Source organism: Panulirus ornatus, chromosome 5 (genome assembly GCF_036320965.1).
Source record: "Panulirus ornatus isolate Po-2019 chromosome 5, ASM3632096v1, whole genome shotgun sequence".
NCBI classification, from domain to species: Eukaryota; Metazoa; Arthropoda; class Malacostraca; order Decapoda; family Palinuridae; genus Panulirus; species Panulirus ornatus.
Genome location: NC_092228.1, coordinates 12,725,807 through 12,745,806, shown reverse-complemented (window position 1 = coordinate 12,745,806; position 20,000 = coordinate 12,725,807). Strand labels below are relative to the sequence as shown.

Genomic DNA, 20,000 nt, shown 5'->3' with positions numbered 1-20,000 from the left:
CATGTTATACCCACAAACAAACACAGACATATAAAGGGAACCTTCCTTTCGCCACGACATATCATTAACGTGCCTTTCGCAGCGCCCAGGACGCCATCCACGTCCACCGGGCGGGACCACGCGTCGAGCATGCTAAAACGCGCGAACCCCTAACGATTTTTGTACGATGCGTTTGTAAGGTATGAGCATCGAGGGCGCGAGGGGTACGGTACGACCCCTGGGTGCGACGACCCAACCTCGAGAAAAGGTCGGGTCAAAAGCCATGCCCTCCGTCGTGCACGACGTCGTGGTCAAGGGTCGTAGCGTCGTGCTCAAGGGGGTCGTACCGTCGTGCTCAGGGGTAGTACCGTCGTGGTCAGAGGTAGTACCGTCGTGGTCAAGGGTCGTACCGTTGTGCTCAAGGGTCGTACCGTCGTGGTCAAGGGTCGTACCGTTGTGCTCAAGGGGTAGTACCGTCGTGGTCAAGGGTCGTACCGCCGTGGTCAAGGGTCGTACCGCCGTGCTCAGGGGGTCGTACCGTCGTGCTCAGGGGTCGTATCGCCATGGTCAAGGGTCGCACCGTCGTGGTCAAGGGTCGTAGCGTCGTGCTTAAGGGTTCGTACCGCCGTGGTCAAGGGGTCGTACCGTCGTGCTCAGGGGTAGTACCGTCGTGGTCAGGGGTAGTACCGTCGTGCTCAAGGGTCGTACCGCCGTGGTCAAGGGTCGCACCGTCGTGGTCAAGGGTCGTACCGTCGTGCTCAAGTGGTCGTACCGTCGTGCTCAGGGGGTCGTACCGTCGTGCTCAGGGGGTCGTACCGTCGTGCTCAAGGGGTCGTACCGTCGTGCTCAATTTAACTGAGCTGGCAACAAGTCTGTTCCTATAATGAAATCATTTCAACTGAATACTGAACACCTTTCTTTGATGCACATTTTTCAAGACGAAAACACATCATTTACCAACATCATTCCACCTAGTTACTGTTAACACTTAAATGAAAAAATAAAAAGACGTAATTTATTTTATCTGAACAGAGACATTGACGAGCCAGCCAGCACAGCTGCTCCATTAAAAGAGAGAGAGAGAGAGAGAGAGAGAGAGAGAGAGAGAGAGAGAGAGAGAGAGAGAGAGAGAGGAGAAAAATAATAATCTACGATTCTCTCAAGTTTCCCCTAACTGCTGCCTAACCAACTAACCAACCAGCCAACCAACCAGGTTTTGAATATTTAACACACACACACACACACACACACACACACACACACACGTCCATAAAAAAAACTTCGTCTTTTAAGTCCCTGTGTCCTGGTCGATATCAAATAAAATTTACGACAAGATTATCATCAATATACAGACACCGCTGGCAATAAAAGGCACACACAGTATTCCGTACGCACAACACGGCTGAATTCACGGCCACGTTCTCTGTAAAACTCGCCCTTCGCGACATTCAAGCGTTTTCTTCGACGCCAGTGAAGTTATGATAAATGATAATTATATTATCTAAAGGGGTCAATAATGTATAGCCAAAACCCATAAGGTTTGGATCGTCAACATATTCAATTGAATATCATTTATATCCCTAAAAGATATTTTCTAAATTGACTTAAATTTCTAGTGTACATCTTATCTATAAATCAGGGAAGTCTTCTAATATATCATATTCCTCTTCCTCCACGTACATAATTAACTCACACACACACAAAAAAAATAAATTAATAAAGATCCCAACCATCAAATCCGAGTGGAATTTTATCACTCAATCAATCTGATCTCTCTCTCTCTCTCTCTCTCTCTCTCTCTCTCTCTCTCTCTCTCTCTCTCTCTCTCTCTCTCTCTCAGGGCTGGTAATTCCATCCGCCAGACTCCGCAGTGGCGAAGATGATTCCCCCTCAAGGTCCCTTCCCCTTCTGGTCTACACACTCGCCAGAACCCCTCCAAGGCTTCCAACCCGGTCTTCCCACAGGGGCGTGTACAGTGCACGGGCGCGCTGCTCCCTTACCCACCACGACACACAGCCCTCCAACACTCACTCACCCACTCTCTAGTCCTGCAACGACAATTTTCATACATATTCGCCATTTCCCACGTTAGCGAGGAAGCGTTAAGAACAGAGAACTGAGCCTTAGATGGAATATCCTCACTTGGCCCCCCTTCTCTGTTCCCTCTTTTAGAAAATTACAAATATATATATATATATATATATATATATATATATATATATATATATATATATATATATATATTTCTTTTCTTTTTTATACTTTGTCGCTGTCTCCCGCGTTAGCGAAGTAGCGCAAGGAAACAGAAGAAAGAATGGCCCAATCCACCCACATGCACATGTATATACATAAACGACCACACACACACACACACACATATACATACCTATACATTTCAACGTACACACACATACACATACACAGACATACACATTTGTACACATGTACATATCCATACTTGCTGCATTCATCCATTCTCGTCGCCACCTCGACACATACGAAATTGCATTCCCCCCCTTTCCCTTCTCCCTCCAGCGAGGCAGCGCCAGGACCAGACGCATATAAATCAAACATCATTAATCAACCATGCAGGTGTCCCCCCACCCATTCCCCCTCCTCCTTCAACCCACCATTTCCCCTTCCCTCCCCATGCCCCTCCAGGTCTACGTACGGACGGGCCACCGAGTCCAATACTGCTGTGCTTACGTCATCAAGGCTCCACAAGCCGGATATTACCGACAGTCATTCTCTATTTATCAAACTGCCGCCAAACCTCTGAAGAGCACGAGGGGGCAGAAAAAAAAAGTAATTTAATCAATGTAACGATTTCATCACCCTTTCCTCTTCCCCCTCCTTTCCTTTCTTCCCCCTCCGCCCCTTTGTGAGTCAGTACCCCTAACCCCTAACCCCCGTGTTCGACTCACCATGCCCGTCTCTCTCTCTCTCTCCCTCCCGTGTGAGTCACGAGTCTCTCTCCTCCTCCCGTGTGAGTCACGTCTCTCTCTCTCTCTCTCTCTCTCTCTCTCTCTCTCTCCCGTGTGAGTCACGTCTCTCTCCCCCTCCCGTGTAAGTCACGTCTCTCTCTCTCTCTCTCTCTCTCTCTCTCTCTCTCTCTCTCTCCCTCCCGTGTGAGTTACGTCTCTCTCTCCCCATCCCTCCCATGTGAGTCACGTCACTCTGTCTCTCTCCCGTGTGAGTCACGTCTCTCTCTCCCTCCCTCGTGAGTCACGTCTCTCTCTCTCTCCCTCCCGTGTGAGTCACGTCACTCTCTCCCTCCCGTGTAAGTCACGTCTCTCTCTCTCTCTCTCTCTCTCTCTCTCTCTCTCTCTCCCTCGGGAGTCACGTCTCTCTCTCCCTCCCCAGTGAGTCACGTCTCTCTCTCCCTCCCGTGTAAGTCACGTCTCTCTCTCTCTCTCTCTCTCCCTCGGGAGTCACGTCTCTCTCTCCCTCCCCAGTGAGTCACGTCTCTCTCTCTCCCTCCCTCCCGAGTCACGTCTCTCTCTCTCCCGTGTGAGTCACGTCTCTCTTCCCCCTCCCTCCCGTGTGAGCCACGTCTCTCCTGTGCCCTACTCACCACACACCCCACAGCCTGCACCATCAGTACGCTCACCAACCAACCCACCCCACCCCACACCACACCAGCACCCACTCAACGAACCCGTCACCCTTCACCCCATGAACCTATCTCAAGTCATCAATACCCTAAGCCACCACGGCTTCCCACAACACATCCTCAAACACCTCTCCGCTCTCACATCAAGAACTTACCCAAACCTCTCTCACTCTCCCTTCTGTTCCCACACAGGACAATATTCAACCATCACTTGATTACCTACGTAATCTCGTACCATAGATATGTACATACCATTTTCTTTACCTACGTAATCTCGTACCACAGTTATGTACCTACCATTTTCTTTACCTACGTAATCTCGTACCACACACATGTACCTACCATTTTCTTTACCTACGTAATCTCGTACCATAGATATGTACCTACCATTTTCTTTATCTACGTAAATCTCGTACTACAGTTATGTACCTACCATTTTCTTTACCCACGTAATCTCGTACCACAGATATGTACCTACCATTTTCTTTACCTACGTAAATCTCGTACCACAGTTATGTACCTACCATTTTCTTTACCCACGTAAATCTCGTACCACAGATATGTACCTACCATTTTCTTTACCTACGTAATCTCGTACCACAGTTATGTACCTACCATTTTCTTTACCTACGTAATCTCGTACCATAGATATGTACATACCATTTTCTTTACCTACGTAAATCTCGTACCACATTTATGTACCTACCATTTTCTTTACCTACGTAAATCTCGTACCACAGTTATGTACCTACCATTTTCTTTACCTACGTAAATCTCGTACCACAGATATGTACCTACCATTTTCTTTACCTACGTAAATCTCGTACTACAGGTATGTACCTACCATTTTCTTTACCTACGTAAATCTCGTACTACAGATATGTACCTACCATTTTCTTTACCTACGTAAATCTCGTACTACAGTTATGTACCTACCATTTTCTTTACCTACGTAAATCTCGTACTACAGATATGTACCTACCATTTTCTTTACCTACGTAAATCTCGTACTACAGATATGTACCTACCATTTTCTTTACCTACGTAAATCTCGTACCACAGATATGTACCTACCATTTTCTTTACCTACGTAAATCTCGTACTACAGACATGTACCTACCATTTTCTTTACCTACGTAAATCTCGTACTACAGACATGTACCTACCATTTTCTTTACCTACGTCAACCTCGTACTACAGTTATGTACCTACCATTTTCTTTACCTACGTAAATCTCGTACTACAGTTATGTACCTACCATTTTCTTTACCTACGTAATCTCGTACTACAGTTATGTACCTACCATTTTCTTTACCTACGTAAATCTCGTACTACAGTTATGTACCTACCATTTTCTTTACCTACGTAATCTCGTACTACAGTTATGTACCTACCATTTTCTTTACCTACGTAAATCTCGTACTACAGTTATGTACCTACCATTTTCTTTACCTACGTAAATCCCGTACTACAGACATGTACCTACCATTTTCTTTACCTACGTAAATCTCGTTCCACAGACATGTACCTACCATTTTCTTTACCTACGTAAATCTCGTACCACAGACATGTACCTACCATTTTCTTTACCTACGTAATCTCGTACTACAGTTATGTACCTACCATGTCTGCACGAGAGGCCGCAAATGGATCTATCCTTCATCATTTACTCACGAGACGAATAATGAATGATGAATGGAAGATGTTGAGTGAGGAATGGCAGAGGAGAGAGAGAGAGAGAGAGAGAGAGAGAGAGAGAGAGAGAGAGAGAGAGAGAGAGAGAGAGAGAGAGAGAGAGAGAGAGAGAGAGAGAGAGAAACACACGAAGCGTTTCCACACAGCCTCAGCCAAACACTTCAAGCTACCACAGCCATGGCAGGCCACCTTACCCACTCACCCACACACACACACACACCCAACCATCCAAACACACCCACACACACACTCAACCATCCAAACACACCCACACACACACCCAACCATCCAAACACACCCACACACACACCTAACCATCCAAACACACCCACACACACACACAGAGCACATGCGTGCGTGTGTGTGTGTGTGTGTGTGTGTGTGTGTGTGTGTGTGTGTAAGCCCTGTATACCCCTCTCTGTCTGCAGGTACACCGCGCACTTCAGAAAGCGAGTCACGTATTCAACCAGAGCCGCCTGGAAAGCCATCCTCCCACTCACTCACCGGCGTTGCCAATGGCTCATCTCAAAGTGTACCACTGGATTTCATCGCCAGTTCATCTGAGGTCATCTGAGACATCTTATACCTCTGTTTCACGATGCATTCCTCTGTAATCTTCCAATTTAAGGTCTTGTCATCTTTATACCACAATCTTACGACACACTCCTCTGTCGTCTTTCAATCTAAGATATTATTATTATCATCCTTCTTTAGCTTTATTGACGGAAACGAAAACAAATTTTCTAACATCCACGTACTGAGAGGCAAAACACTGAGGGCGTTCACACCCGTGTCTACAACCCTCTACGACCATAACCTACAACAATAGCAACGTAAATCCCTCTACAACCATAACCTACGATACAACACAATAGCAACGTAAGAGTAATCGCGTCAGTCCACTATATCACATATATCAACATGTTATTGACGTTCGGGTGAAAAACACAACAGATGTATCCTCACTCACAGCTCCGTCTGTGTAATGATGGAGAGAGTGCGACTCCGTCATGTTCACAGTGAACACACACACACATACGGGGAGAGAGAGAGAGAGAGAGAGAGAGAGAGAGAGAGAGAGAGAGAGAGAGAGAGAGAGAGAGAGAAGAGACCGGGCGAGACCAAGGATCGACTACGAACGCACGGACGCAGCGATCAGGACGGAGCCAACAGTGGACATTTACGGTGGACTCGAGGATGTGGCCCGGTATGTCTACAATGGCCCTCGGCCGGGGGAAGGTGTGTGTGTGTGTGTGTGTGTGTGTGTGTGTGTGTGTGTGTGTGTGTGAACACCTTAACCCCCCCTCCCCTCCGGGGAGCGTCGGGGGGGGGGGGGATGGATCGTTACATAATGGAACAATTTCATCCATAAAACATACCTGAGCCGAATGTGTCGACGGCATCACATATACCCACCCCCAGCTGACCTTCCATCCCCCTCCAAAATAATCTCACTTCGTGCTCTCTCTCTCTCTCTCTCTCTCTCTCTCTCTCTCTCTCTCTCTCTCTCTCTCTCTCTCTCTCTGGGTTGTTACATGTACACTTGTAACAACCAACCAACCAACCAACCAACCCCACCCACCACTAACAGCAAACATTCGCTCCCGTGATTCGAGGTGTGACGGTAAACTGCGGAGAGAGAGAGAGAGAGAGAGAGAGAGAGAGAGAGAGAGAGAGAGAGAGAGAGAGAGAGAGAGAGAGAGAGAGAGAGAGGACAAACCAAGGTGCATAAATCATATAATGTCATTATCAGGTGTCGATTCGTGAACCTTACTTTTAAACCCGCACGCTACTCCCTCCTTCACCTTGAACCCGAGCTAACAGCGTCTACTTTGAGGTCGTTTCTTGATATTCACGTATATATATATATATATATATATATATATATATATATATATATATATATATATATATATATATATATATTATCCCTGGGGAAAGGGGAGAAAGAATACTTCCCACGTATTCCCTGCGTGTCGTAGAAGGCGACTAAAAGGGGAGGGAGCGGGGGGCTGGAAATCCTCCCCTCTTTTTTTTTTTTTAATTTTCCAAAAGAAGGAACAGAGAAGGGGGCCAGGTGAGGATATTCCCTCAGAGGCCCAGTCCTCTGTTCTTAACGCTACCTTGCTAACGTGGGAAATGGCGAATAGTTTGAAAGAAAGAACAATATATATATATATATATATATATATATATATATATATATATATATATATATATATATGGGTGTCGCTGCGTACATCTCTTGACACCACGAAGGCATCCCCCAAGGCTGCAGCTGGGGCTCGCACTGTTAAGTTGTTCCTCCTCCCAGTGTGAAGTGGATGGCTTACCTCCCAGGCCACGTTCGTCCTGTCGGCGGCACAGAGGCGAGAGATGTGGCAAAGGCCCTGTGCCACCATCTGTGGTCGGCAGGTAGACACAAAGGGAATACAGAGGAATTCAAACAGCAACAGACCACTGGGTGTCCTTCGAGACTGTCAGTACATAATTCTGCTCCTGTAATACGATCACACTGTCGCAATTACGTCATTCAAGTTGCTGTACCAAGACAGACAGTGTACTGAAGCACCAACACATATTTCTTGCAATTCCAAAATAATTTTTTATACATTTTCGTACGCCATTACGTTTTACGGTGCCAACATATACAAATACACTCATAAATCACAGTTCTATGAACGTCATCATAAACTCAGAACCTGTAATACAAACTCCTATAAATCTGACAAAAATTATAACGTATATAATGAATGTAATATATATATATATATATATATATATATATATATATATATATATATATATATATATATATATATATATATATATTATCACATCTCAGGAAACTGATGTTTGTTTTTGCATATATTTTATGGCTGTTTATCGAAATGACGTTCAGAAAATAAAGAAAAAGTACGTTGATCACTGAAATGGTACAAAATAATACGGTCCACGACCCTTGGGTATGATGGGTTGGCATTCAAACAGACCCTTAAAGGCACCATAGGGCCTGGGACCTTACATTACCTTCCGTACACCTAACAATGGTTTCGGAGGTCTTCTAACCCCAAAGTTCGGTCTGGGAAGCTTACCTTAATTTAGGTATATCTTACGACGGTTTCAGAGGTCTATTATCATCATTACCCCACCAGTTTGTTGTGGGACCTCACCTCACGATGGTTTCTGTGGTCCTCTACAGCCACAGCTTGGCATGGGAAGTTTACACCATACGTAGACCTCACGATGGTTTCTGTGGTCCTCTACACCCACAGCTCGGCATGGGAAGTTTACAACATACGTAGACCTCACGTATGGTTTCTGTGGTCCTCTACACCCACAGCTTGGCATGGGAAGTTTACACCATACGTAGACCTCACATATGGTTTCTGTGGTCCTCTACACCCACAGCTCGGCATGGGAAGTTTACACCATACGTAGACCTCACGTATGGATTCAGAGGTCTTCTAACCCACCCCTACAACTAGGTCTATGAGCCAATCTTCCTGGCCTTGTCCTCTACTCACAGTCAGGCTAAGGAAGGCATAAGCCAAAGGGGAAAAAATACTCAGGGCCAACCACTTATGGGGGAAGAAAAACGAGAGTCACAGTTGTAGTGGTAAACATATTCATATACCAACTGGTCGTATCCATTAAGAGCGTCACATGATCAGTGATTATTACCCTCGCCATTTTGCGTGCATTCCATGCATGAGATCCAGCTGGCACAGCTTTTACGCCGAGTTAATACTACGGTCTGCAAACAAACATGTCATCAGCGGAGGGAGGTCTTTGAATCCCGGGACGCTGAGCGTGCAGCTGGAGACAAAGGAATGCCACAAGACACACAGCAGTGGAGGGACTTTTGCCACACGACGCTGGGCACCTGCAACTCACAGGTCGAACACTTAAGGTTTAACTGATGTAGTCCTTCTGCTGCGTCTCCTGGTGGTTATCATTCCCAGCTGGTGGGAGTTGCATCCCTGCGAATCAAACACGCTCTTAATTAAGTTACGGATAACGACGGAGGAATACGAAGGAGAGACATCAACTGGTGCGCAGGGGAAAAGGGGGTGGGGGAGAGAGAGAGAGAGAGAGAGAGAGAGAGAGAGAGAGAGAGAGAGAGAGAGAGAGAGAGAGAGAGAGAGAGAGACGTTCTTTAATATTCGAAGCTCCAATCGCGGACGTGCGCGCGTTCCGAACACGGCCGTACACGGACTGGGCCTAAAGAGAAGTTGGGAGGGAATGGATTGGAATAATTTCTATCAGTTTCTGAGGCGGAAAACATGTCCTATGGAACGGAGCAGGACGCAGCTGTGTGGAAAAAATATAGTTCTAGAAAAATCCAGAATGGTTCAGGACACACACACACACACACACACACGTTACAAACTCAAGCATCGTAACAGTTAACTTCAATGATCCCAACGAGTTTGTCCTCGAACGAGGCCGTACTAACCCCACCTAACAACCAAGGAGCCCGGGTCACTTCCATTGCAACGACTCTGCACATACCGACCACAGGCATCCTGACAGCTAAACACTCGAGCCACTTGACACACACACGTTGAGACAACTTCCACAGTACAATGAACAGTTAACATCAACATTGATGATCTGGTATCACCACTGGCTTGTGTGACCATTAGCTAGACCAGGCGATACTCGGCAAGCTGCTGCGTCACGTGATTACTGTGTGGCCTATTGGTAACTGAGGGTAGGCCAATTTGATAACTGTTTCTCTCCCTAAACCTAAGAACTTTGGAAATATTTCCCTTCTTGTGTCTTTCCCAATAACTCTGACCTGGCACTTACTAAAATGAGAAGGTTTTTTCCACAATCCAAAATTCGTATATACTTTTATTTCTCTCTTCTTTTACCCTTTCATTAACCTCTCTTTATTTCAATAAAAAGAAATGGGCGTTGATGTGGGCTTGTGTCCCTGACTGGAGCCTCAAACGTAATAAGAAAGGAAAAAGAAAAAAAAATGAAGCCTTTAACCAGTAACACATAATCTCCAATCTACGTTAACATCCAGCAAACCAAATTTCTCCTCAAACACTCGCAACAGATATCCTTCAACAACAACCAAACAGATGACACCAAACTACCATCAACAACCAAGAGACTACAACCGACCAAAACCACAACCCTAACAACTCTGTGGTACAACCCGTAACGAAGCATCCCTTCAACCAACCAACCTACAGCTAACCAACAACCCGGAAGGACAACTTCCGACAACCCCTAACAACCTAACAGCTAAACCTCCACCGTGACCACGACTACCCAACAACCCAACCAGGAAACCCCAGCATATGAAAATAGGTGAACAACCTAGCGTAGAAGCCATCAACCTCAGCGACAATCCCCAGCCACACAACAGCCCAGGCGCACACCCACCCACCCTCCACCCTCCAACAAAAAACGGGAATCTCCGGGAACAAAATGCCTCGGCCCACAAACACTCTCCAAGCCAAAGCCCCTAAGCCACTTTACCATCTTGGCGTGGACCCCTCAGCCAGAGAGGGAGATCGAGAGAGAGAGAGAGAGAGAGAGAGAGAGAGAGAGAGAGAGAGAGAGAGAGAGAGAGAGAGAGAGAGAGAGAACTGCATAGAAACGCGCATTTTATTCCATGCAAACGCGTTGCCGGAAAATATATTCATAGAGGTCAGCTTATCGTGGCGCTTTAAGCGACGCGGGCCGGCTCTCCCCCACCCTCGCTCGCGCGACAGTCACATGTTTTTACGGGGCTTATTGTCCAAGAGTCTATGGTGGAGTTCGTTGCTGCTGGCGAGACCGCGGTTCGGGTTGGCGGGCTGCGAGAAGAGGGCGCTTCTGCTGCTGCTGTTACGAGATAGTGTGGTGGCCGTGGTGGTGGTCCACCTCCTCCTCCTCCTCTCGTCTGACCAGCCCCGGGAGCTACTAGGGCGTTAATACTGCTGGCGTAGTATCATGGTGACGTATCCCATGGCTCTGGGCCTTCCTGTCGGTCACACGGTTATTCTGGCTATCGCATGTGTCTTAAGGAGGGCGGAGGGAAAGACGAAGGAACCAAAGGGACGCTGCTGTTCCAGCGAGGGCAACTTGACGTCTGCCAAGCAACACACCCTGGCTACATGGCGCCTCTTGCTGGTTCTCGTAGTGTTAGTGTTATGGCCGCTACCGTAGGGGGGGATCCATGGATGGCTTCCCTTCGGGAACTGTGTTCACGGACGCTGGTACGGACTGCAATGGTAACTGGTGTTGTGGAGACTCCTCCTCCTCCTGCTTCAAGGGTCTTGGGAAAGCCGCTGTTACTGCCGCTCTGGCTCTTACAATTACTCCTACCCGTTACATCCTCTGTTATTACTGTTGTCTGATTTCTGTTCCCCAATTCTTCGACCCGTTATATCCTCTGCTGTTACTGTTGTCTGATTTATATTCCCCTCTTACGTCAATGCCGATGGCGTCGTTGCTCCTGTTGCCGCCATCTGCTGTCGTAAACTTCTACGTTACTGGCAAGACAGTGGCCATCCTGTGGACGTAAATGTTACTATAATCATCATTCTGTTATCAGTGTTAGTGTTAATGTTACTGGCCTCCATCGGCTGCACCTCACCCTGAGGCCACGGCTCCTAGTTTCTAACCTCACAACAGTCACCTGGATGAAACTGAAACTCCATAACAAGGGCTGTGACACACGACGCAGCGCCTCCAAATGAAACCAGCCCAGGTCAGGGAAGCCACAGCCACAGACGGCCCAGAGATCTTTGACACCACAAGCTGCTCTCGAGGTAAAAGACAATCACTTGGTGAAACTCGTCCCCTTAAACCTCACTGTGAAAGACCTTTTGCGTGGATGAAAGCAGGGAACGCCAACCATCCAGTCGGGTACTTAGACCCCCCTTATAAGTATCCTGGTCTCCAACACTTCGAATATGCTGTAAGTAACCCTGTTCTTCCCCGCTTACTCGCTGCTACACACAAAACCCTTTGTCTCGATGAGTTACAAGGCGATGCCAAGCTCTCCTCCTCCTCCTACGCTTTGCTACGAAGGCAAGTGGAGAATTTCCTGGATCTGAGCAATAAACTGTTGTTTCCTCTCTTTTTTTCTAGCATGGTTGCGCTACCTACTCAATCATCATCGGCCCATCTCGGTGGGTAAAGTACCTTCTGCTGCTGCTGCCGCCACCAACCACCATCACCAACTGCTACTTCTGCTGCAGCTGCTTCTCGCGTTTATCTCTCCTGCGGTCGTGAGTCCCGGTGTAATCTCCCTTTTCGCATTATGGAGAGACCGTTTCCCTCTCTCTCTCTCTCTCTCTCTCTCTCTCTCTCTCTCTCTCTCTCTCTCTCTCTCTCTCTCTCTCTCTGGTAAAACCTCGTCAGGAGGTACTCGTAGGAAAGGATGATATACAAGCACTCTTGAAGGCAGCAGATAGCCAAGCACTCACATTCACTCACATTCACTCTCTCTCACACACACACGGAGGGAGGTGGGCAGTAAGTAAGGTAGCTGCCAACTCACTCACTCACCCACCTCCCTCAGTCATCCAGCCTGACGCCGTCAGGTCAGGGCAGCGACCATTCCAAAGTTCCCAATACCCGGTACCTCATCCTCCTCCTCCTCCTCCTCCCTCACCACCACGCGGACCATTCCAGATTGCCATTCCCACAATTCCAAGGCTCGGAGGCCCGCCAAAGTCATTCCCGGTCGGCCACGGCAACCGGCTTGACCTCAGCCAGCGAAGGAGGAGGAATCTTTACTACATATATACACAGACACACATATATATATATACATGCATTCAGGCACTACCACAGCAGCGCTGTGGAGAGGAGGGAGGAGAAAGTATCAGGCAGACTGCCATGCAGATCAAGTGGGGGAGAGGAAGGCGGTGGTTAAGTGCGCACAACTAGCTAGCGCTTGGTTGAGGAGCGCTAGTTGTGCGCACTTAACCTGATGCAACCCGCTCATCAGAAATTCTTTCCTTACGGCTTGAAAAAAGAAAGAAAAATCTTAATTCTTACGTATTATATTTACTTTACAAATTCATCACTTAGTTTTCTTTTCTAAATCTTTTTAATTGTTACTACTTTTATCTTCGTTTCTTACAGTATTTTTATTCTCTTTTTTTTTCCAGCTTTCAGACTTCAGCGGGTAATAAACTTACTACACTTCAGCTTCAGCTTCGCCTTGCTTACGCTTATCTTTCCCTGCTACCGCTTCGCCTCGCGAGTGTTCCTTAGCACTCTCTGCCTCCCTACCCCATCCTCCACACACAGAATAATAAAAAAAAAATTGCCAAAAGGTTTCTCAATGATCTCCAACCTTTGGCACAGATAATCCATTCACATGATTACAGCGCTGCCCTGCTAATTGCCGTGGCGCAATTCTACACGGCGACGGCGACTCATCGCTGTGGGCCCCTGTGGTGCTGAAATACACACACACACACACACACACACACACCACTTAATTACTCCTGAAGGGCACATGACGTCAAATGCGCTTCCACTACGTGCGTTCTTCAACAGCGACTCTCTCTCTCTCTCTCTCTCTCTCTCTCTCTCTCTCTCTCTCTCTCTCTCTCTCTCTCTCTCTCTCATCTACCTCGTTAAAAAGGGTGGTCGACGTTACGCGTTGCCCCATTATCTTCCACGGCGCCTCCGTTACCTTACACAATCAGGCCGCGCTCGATCCAAACCTTCAGTCATTTCATATTTTTTTTTCGCGAAATATGTTCAGTCTATTTGCTTAACTGCTTTCTTAACTCTATCCATGAGTGTATTGTACAGTGGGCCAGGTGTGTGTGTGTGTGTGTGTGTGTGTGTGTGTGTGTGTGTGTGTGTGTGTGTGTGTGTGTGTGTGTGTGTGTCACGAACACTCCACAGAGTGAGCTGGGCCAGCTGTGTGTTTGTCACGTACACTCCATAGAGTGCGGTGGGCCAGGTGTGTGTGTGTGTGTGTGTGTGTGTGTGTGTGTGTGTGTGTGTGTGTGTGTGTGTGTGTGTGTGTGTCAGGTACACTCCACAGACTGCGGTGAGCCAGGTGTGTGTGTGTGTCACCTACACTACAGAGAGAGCAGTGGGCCAAGTGTGTGTGTGTGTGTGTGTGTGTGTGTGTGTGTGTGTGTGTGTGTGTGTGTGTGTGTGTGTGTGTGTGTCAGGTACACTCCACAGAGTGCGGTGGGTCAGGTATGTCTCCCATGTCTCTCAAACTACGCAATATGTGCAGTGTTGGATATGCTCGGGTGAGGGGGGGGGGGGAGAACAACACTCCGCGTGCCATGTTTATACAGAGAAATAAAAACACCTGAAAAGATCGCGAGAAAATTAAGCCATCAGTGAGGTAAACACTCCACCTTCCTCACGGCAAGACTTTGGCCAGGGTATATAGAGAGGTGTCGGGTGTATATATATATATATATATATATATATATATATATATATATATATATACATTCAAGGGACCAGCAGTATTCATCCTTAAGGGAAAAGTCTGTAAACGACGAAGGTTAAAAAAAAAAAAAAACCACTAAATCGTCTGATGCAACTGGGAAAAAAATGTTCCAACAATAAATATAATTCAAAAGCAAAATCATATTTTTTGTTGTTGCTGCGTGGATCATAAGACAATAACATATGAGGCCCCAAGAGCGAATCAAATATAAGAAACCATATATATATATATATATATATATATATATATATATATATATATATATATATATATATATATATATATATATATGAGGAAATCTTTGGAGTAGCGGCCTTAGCAGTTCCCGAAGATCGGGATAAAATAACCCCCTCCTGCCCCCTGAAGACCTCACCAGGTATCCACCAGGTATAAACACACAGGCCACCACCAGCTGGTCTGCAGCAGCAGCAGCACACTGCAGTTGCAGGTGTTGTGTGTTCCCCCGCGGGCATAGGCGGTTGTGAAGTCACAACTCCCGACACCAGATCTACGACCGTCAGTTACGAGGAACAATGGGAGAGTAGAGGGAACAGCGTATCAACTAGCACCAGGTCGAGCAACAGTGCACAAGGGGCGTCGTACGGACGAACGTAAAGTCCCGTGAACGTATGTTCTCCGAGACGGAGCGGGTGAGGAGAGAGGGAGATGATGAGGAGGAGGGAGGAGGAGGGGTCGGTGGTGTGGGCCTCCCCGCGTGCGTGCCGCTAGGCTATCACCTCACCTTCCGCTGATAACACACTGATTTAGCCTTTATCAGGAACCTCCACATCCCGCCGAATATTTGGTCCGGCTGAGCGGAGGACGGGCAGCATACAGCAGCAGCAGCAGCAGCCTGGTCCTCTACACACAAACACACACACACACACACAACACACACGTCTACTCCCAAGTTCCTCTCACATAAGATTCCTGCAGCTCATACCCTAAAACTTAATATTTACATCCAGTCGCTCTTTCACTGTGTCCCATCCTCACTACTCTCCCATTTTACACCGGTTAAATGTCATCAACCAAGTATCTTTCAACTTCCCTCATGACCGTGGCATCATCCGCAAACAGATTCATGTCGGAGTCCAATCTTGCTGGCATGTCATTCACGGGAGAAGAAGAAGACATGCTGCACCACAACAGAACCCTGCGGTACGCCAGTGGTGACCTCAACCCACTTCAAGATGTCTCCTCTTGTGTCCTTTGTTCCCTTCCACAGAGCGAGTCCATCCATCGAAAAGGAGTCGCCCTCTTTCTTCTGGTCCTGAGATCCTACCGCTTCTCTACCTGCCTCTTTCGTGGTAAAGTGTCAAATACTCTTTAGTGGCCAGGATCCAGAGAGTCGACCCCACAGGCCTTCTCGTTGCAGAAAATCGACCCAAGCCTTCTCGTTGTCGGAATCAGAGCTCACTCTCTCATAGAAATCAAAGAGGTTCCGTTCCAAACACATGACCCACCCCCCATCACCCATGAAAAACCGTTTTCTTTCTCTCATTTGGGCAGTTCCTCCCCTGTAGGAAGCCATCCACTTACCTTCACATTATCATCTTTCCTCAGTTCCCTTGCAGACCGCAGGGGGGCTGGTCCGTCGTTCAGCATATTCTCCCTGTCTCCTATATCAAACATGGGTATGACGCTTGTCCTTATCCACTCCCTTTCTCCAGCGGCATCTCGAACATTTCAAATATGGTGTGGCTGGCGTGCGTGAACACATACATCTTCAGCATATATGGTGAAATCTCATCAGGAACACGAGAGTCTTCAGTAATATCTCTTTCTTTTTCTAGATATCTCAATGTCTTCCATTACCTCTTCCCATTCCATCTTAAGAGTGCTGGGGCTTGAGGCGTCTTAGGACAGGAAAAGGACTTTTGACCTTCGCCACGCTGGTCCTCGTATATCCATTACAACCCTCCCTAACTCCTACGTTATGAGTTCCTTTACGCTAATTATTAGCTGATCTTTTAACTCGTAATTCAACCTTGATGACCTATCTATTGGAATTATCTATTCCTCTTGTCTCATCCTGTGTGTGTGTGTGTGTGTGTGTGTGTGTGTGTGTGTGTGTGTGTGTGTGTGTGTGTGTGTAATGGAGTAACAGCGGTATGTTAGCTTTATCATCAGTGCACTAAGCACCCCTTCTGACGGGGTTCCTACCTCTTCCAAGCTGTGGCACGATCAGTGGCAGACGGTAAGGCCCGGCTTCCTTACCCAAACGAGAAGTTCTCCGATCGAGACACGACTCCCCCCAATATCTGATACCCCCCCGAGCCGTGGCTGACCTCTCGCTCGCGGCGTAGCCACACACACACACACACACACACACACACAGAGCAAGGCGGAGTTCGGTAACGCCAACCGAATCCTATGAATCTTCGCTTCACATAAGGTCAAAAAATCCTCTTGGTCCTTCCTCATGTATAAAAACATGTGAACCATTACAGTGCGTAAATGCTATTCCAGTAATCAAGCCACAGCGGCAGCGAATCGCTCGTCCATGCCAGTCCATTTAAGTCCTCGCCTCATCATACATTCACACTGGGAATGTTTCCCCCTCCCACTTCGTCCTCCTCCCTCCCGGTAACATTACGGGACTCCCATGTTCACCAGATGTCACCATCATTATTCAGGGCGCAACCAGCAATCTTCGGGGCTGATCACGTCAGCGGCGGCGGCGGAGGAGGAGGCAGCAACGGCGGAGGCACTGGTGAGTTTTGGAGGAGGTGGTGTGCCACCTCTGCCTTCCACGCCTGCCTCACTGCCAACAACGCTCGTCCCACTTCCACGCTAGCCCGCCTGTCAACAACGTTTGTCCCACTTCCACGCCTGCCAACAACGCTTGTCCCTCCTCCACACACGCCTGCCTGCCAACAACGCTTGTCCCTCCTCCACGCACGCCTGCCTGCCAACAACGCTTGTCCCTCCTCCACGCACGCCTGCCTGCCAACAACGCTTGTCCCTCCTCCACGCCCGCCTGCCTGCCAACAGCGCTTGTCCCTCCTCCACACACGCCTGCCTGTCAACAACGCTTGTCCCTCCTCCACACACGCCTGCCTGCCAACAACGCTTGTTCCTCCTCCACGCCCGCCTGCCTGCCAACAACGCTTGTTCCTCCTCCACGCCCGCCTGCCTGCCAACAACGCTTGTCCCTCCTCCACGCCCGCCTGCCTGCCAACAACGCTTGTCCCTCCTCCACGCCCGCCTGCCTGCCAACAACGCTTGTCCCTCCTCCACGCCTGCCTGCCTGCCAACAACGCTTGTCCCTCCTCCACGCACGCCCGCCTGCCAACAACGCTCGTCCCTGACTTCATCATGAAAGTTTCCACCCTCATTTATATACTGGCACGAACACCTCCAGTGGCCCGTGTGTGTCCTCCCCCCGGACCCGTGGTCATGCCACAGACCCATGTAAAGTATGTATACTCTCTCTCTCTCTCTCTCTCTCTCTCTCTCTCTCTCTCTCTCTCTCTCTCTCTGACGCAGGTAAACCAGTCATGTCACCACACTTCAAAACTGCACTACACCGATGGGTCCCACGAGACGAGAACCATTTTAACCTCTGCACCTCCTTACCTCCCTCCCGCTTCAGCCACATGCACCCTCACCCCACCTACATACATGTACATCTTGGTGAACACACAAAATGAAACCTCAACTTGTCGCTCATCAACGACCAATGTAATAACAACAACAACAACAACAATAATAAATGATAATAATAATAATAATGATAATAATAATAATAATAATAATAATAATAATAATAATAATAATAATAATAGAATACTTCTTTTTTTTTTAATTTTCCAAAAGAAGGAACAGAGAAGGGGGCCAGGTGAGGATATTCCCTCAAAGGCCCAGTTCTATGTTCTTAACGCGGGAAATGGCGAATAGTTTGAAAGAAAGAAAAAAGAATACTAATAATAATAGTAATAATAATAATAATAATAATAATAATAATAATAATAATAATAATGGTAATAAAAATAATAATAATAGTAATAATAATAATAATAATAATAATAATAATAATAATAATAATAATAATAGAGTCCGTCTACGTGTGTGTGTGTGTGTGTGTGTGTGTGTGTACACAAATGTAGCTAGGCAGTTATCGGAGAGGATAACGAAAAAAAACACTGACACCTGACCTAGATGTACGAGATTCCATAAATATTACAGAGCGATTTATGTGTCGGAGGTGGAGGGAACGAGGAGAAGAGGGAGACCAAATTGGAGGTGGAAAGATGGAGTGAAAAAGATTTTGTGTGATCGGGGCCTGAACATGCAGGAGGGTGAAAGGAGGGCAAGGAATAGAGTGAATTGGAGCGATGTGGTATACCGGGGTTGACGTGCTGTCAGTGGATTGAATCAAGGCATGTGAAGCGTCTGGGGTAAACCATGGAAAGCTGTGTAGGTATGTATATTTGCGTGTGTGGACGTATGTATATACATGTGTATGGGGGTGGGTTGGGCCATTTCTTTCGTCTGTTTCCTTGCGCTACCTCGCAAACGCGGGAGACAGCGACAAAAAAAAAAAAAAATATATATATATATATATATATATATATATATATATATATATATATATATATATATACTTCCCGTTAAGGACGAGAGACTCGTTCGTGTATTCTCTCACACTATCGTGCACGGCATCTTAATACGTAACTCCTGAGGTACTTTACATACATCACCAATCAATGAGAAAATCTCGAAAAATCACGTATTCTTAAAGAGAGAGAGAGAGAGAGAGAGAGAGAGAGAGAGAGAGAGAGAGAGAGAGAGAGAGAGAGAGAGAGAGAGAGAGAGAGAGAGAGAATTATATATATCTACTCAAGAGAAAAGGTCCAAGATATCTTCTAATCCATTTGAGACTCACGTTTCAAAACGACTCATGAATTTATCTGAAGACAAAAAAAAAAAAAGGAACTACCCCTCCCCCTCTTTGCCCGTCCCCCGTCCCTCTTTACCGAAGGAGACACACACACACACACACACACACACACACAAACACACACACACACACACACACACACACACACACCCCAGGTAAAGGCCACACAAATTCTGGGCCACTCGTGCGAAAGCATCACTCGGGGAGGGGGGAAGGGAGGAAGGGAAAATTTCCAGGTAAATTAATTTCTGGCAACTCGATCAGAATACATGAAAGGAAATTCTGAAGGATTGAGACGCTACCCTCGAGGGTGGTGTGTGGCGGGAGGAGGAGGACGAGGAGGCAGGAGGGAGGAGGAAACT

The 20,000-nt window shown here is 47.2% G+C and overlaps 1 protein-coding gene across 1 annotated transcript in view; it reads right to left on the bottom strand.

The window, feature by feature from the left end:
• Window positions 1-20,000, bottom strand: part of LOC139748573 (endothelin-converting enzyme 2-like) — a 665,699-nt gene that overhangs the window by 326,248 nt on the left and 319,451 nt on the right. The window lies entirely within an intron of this gene.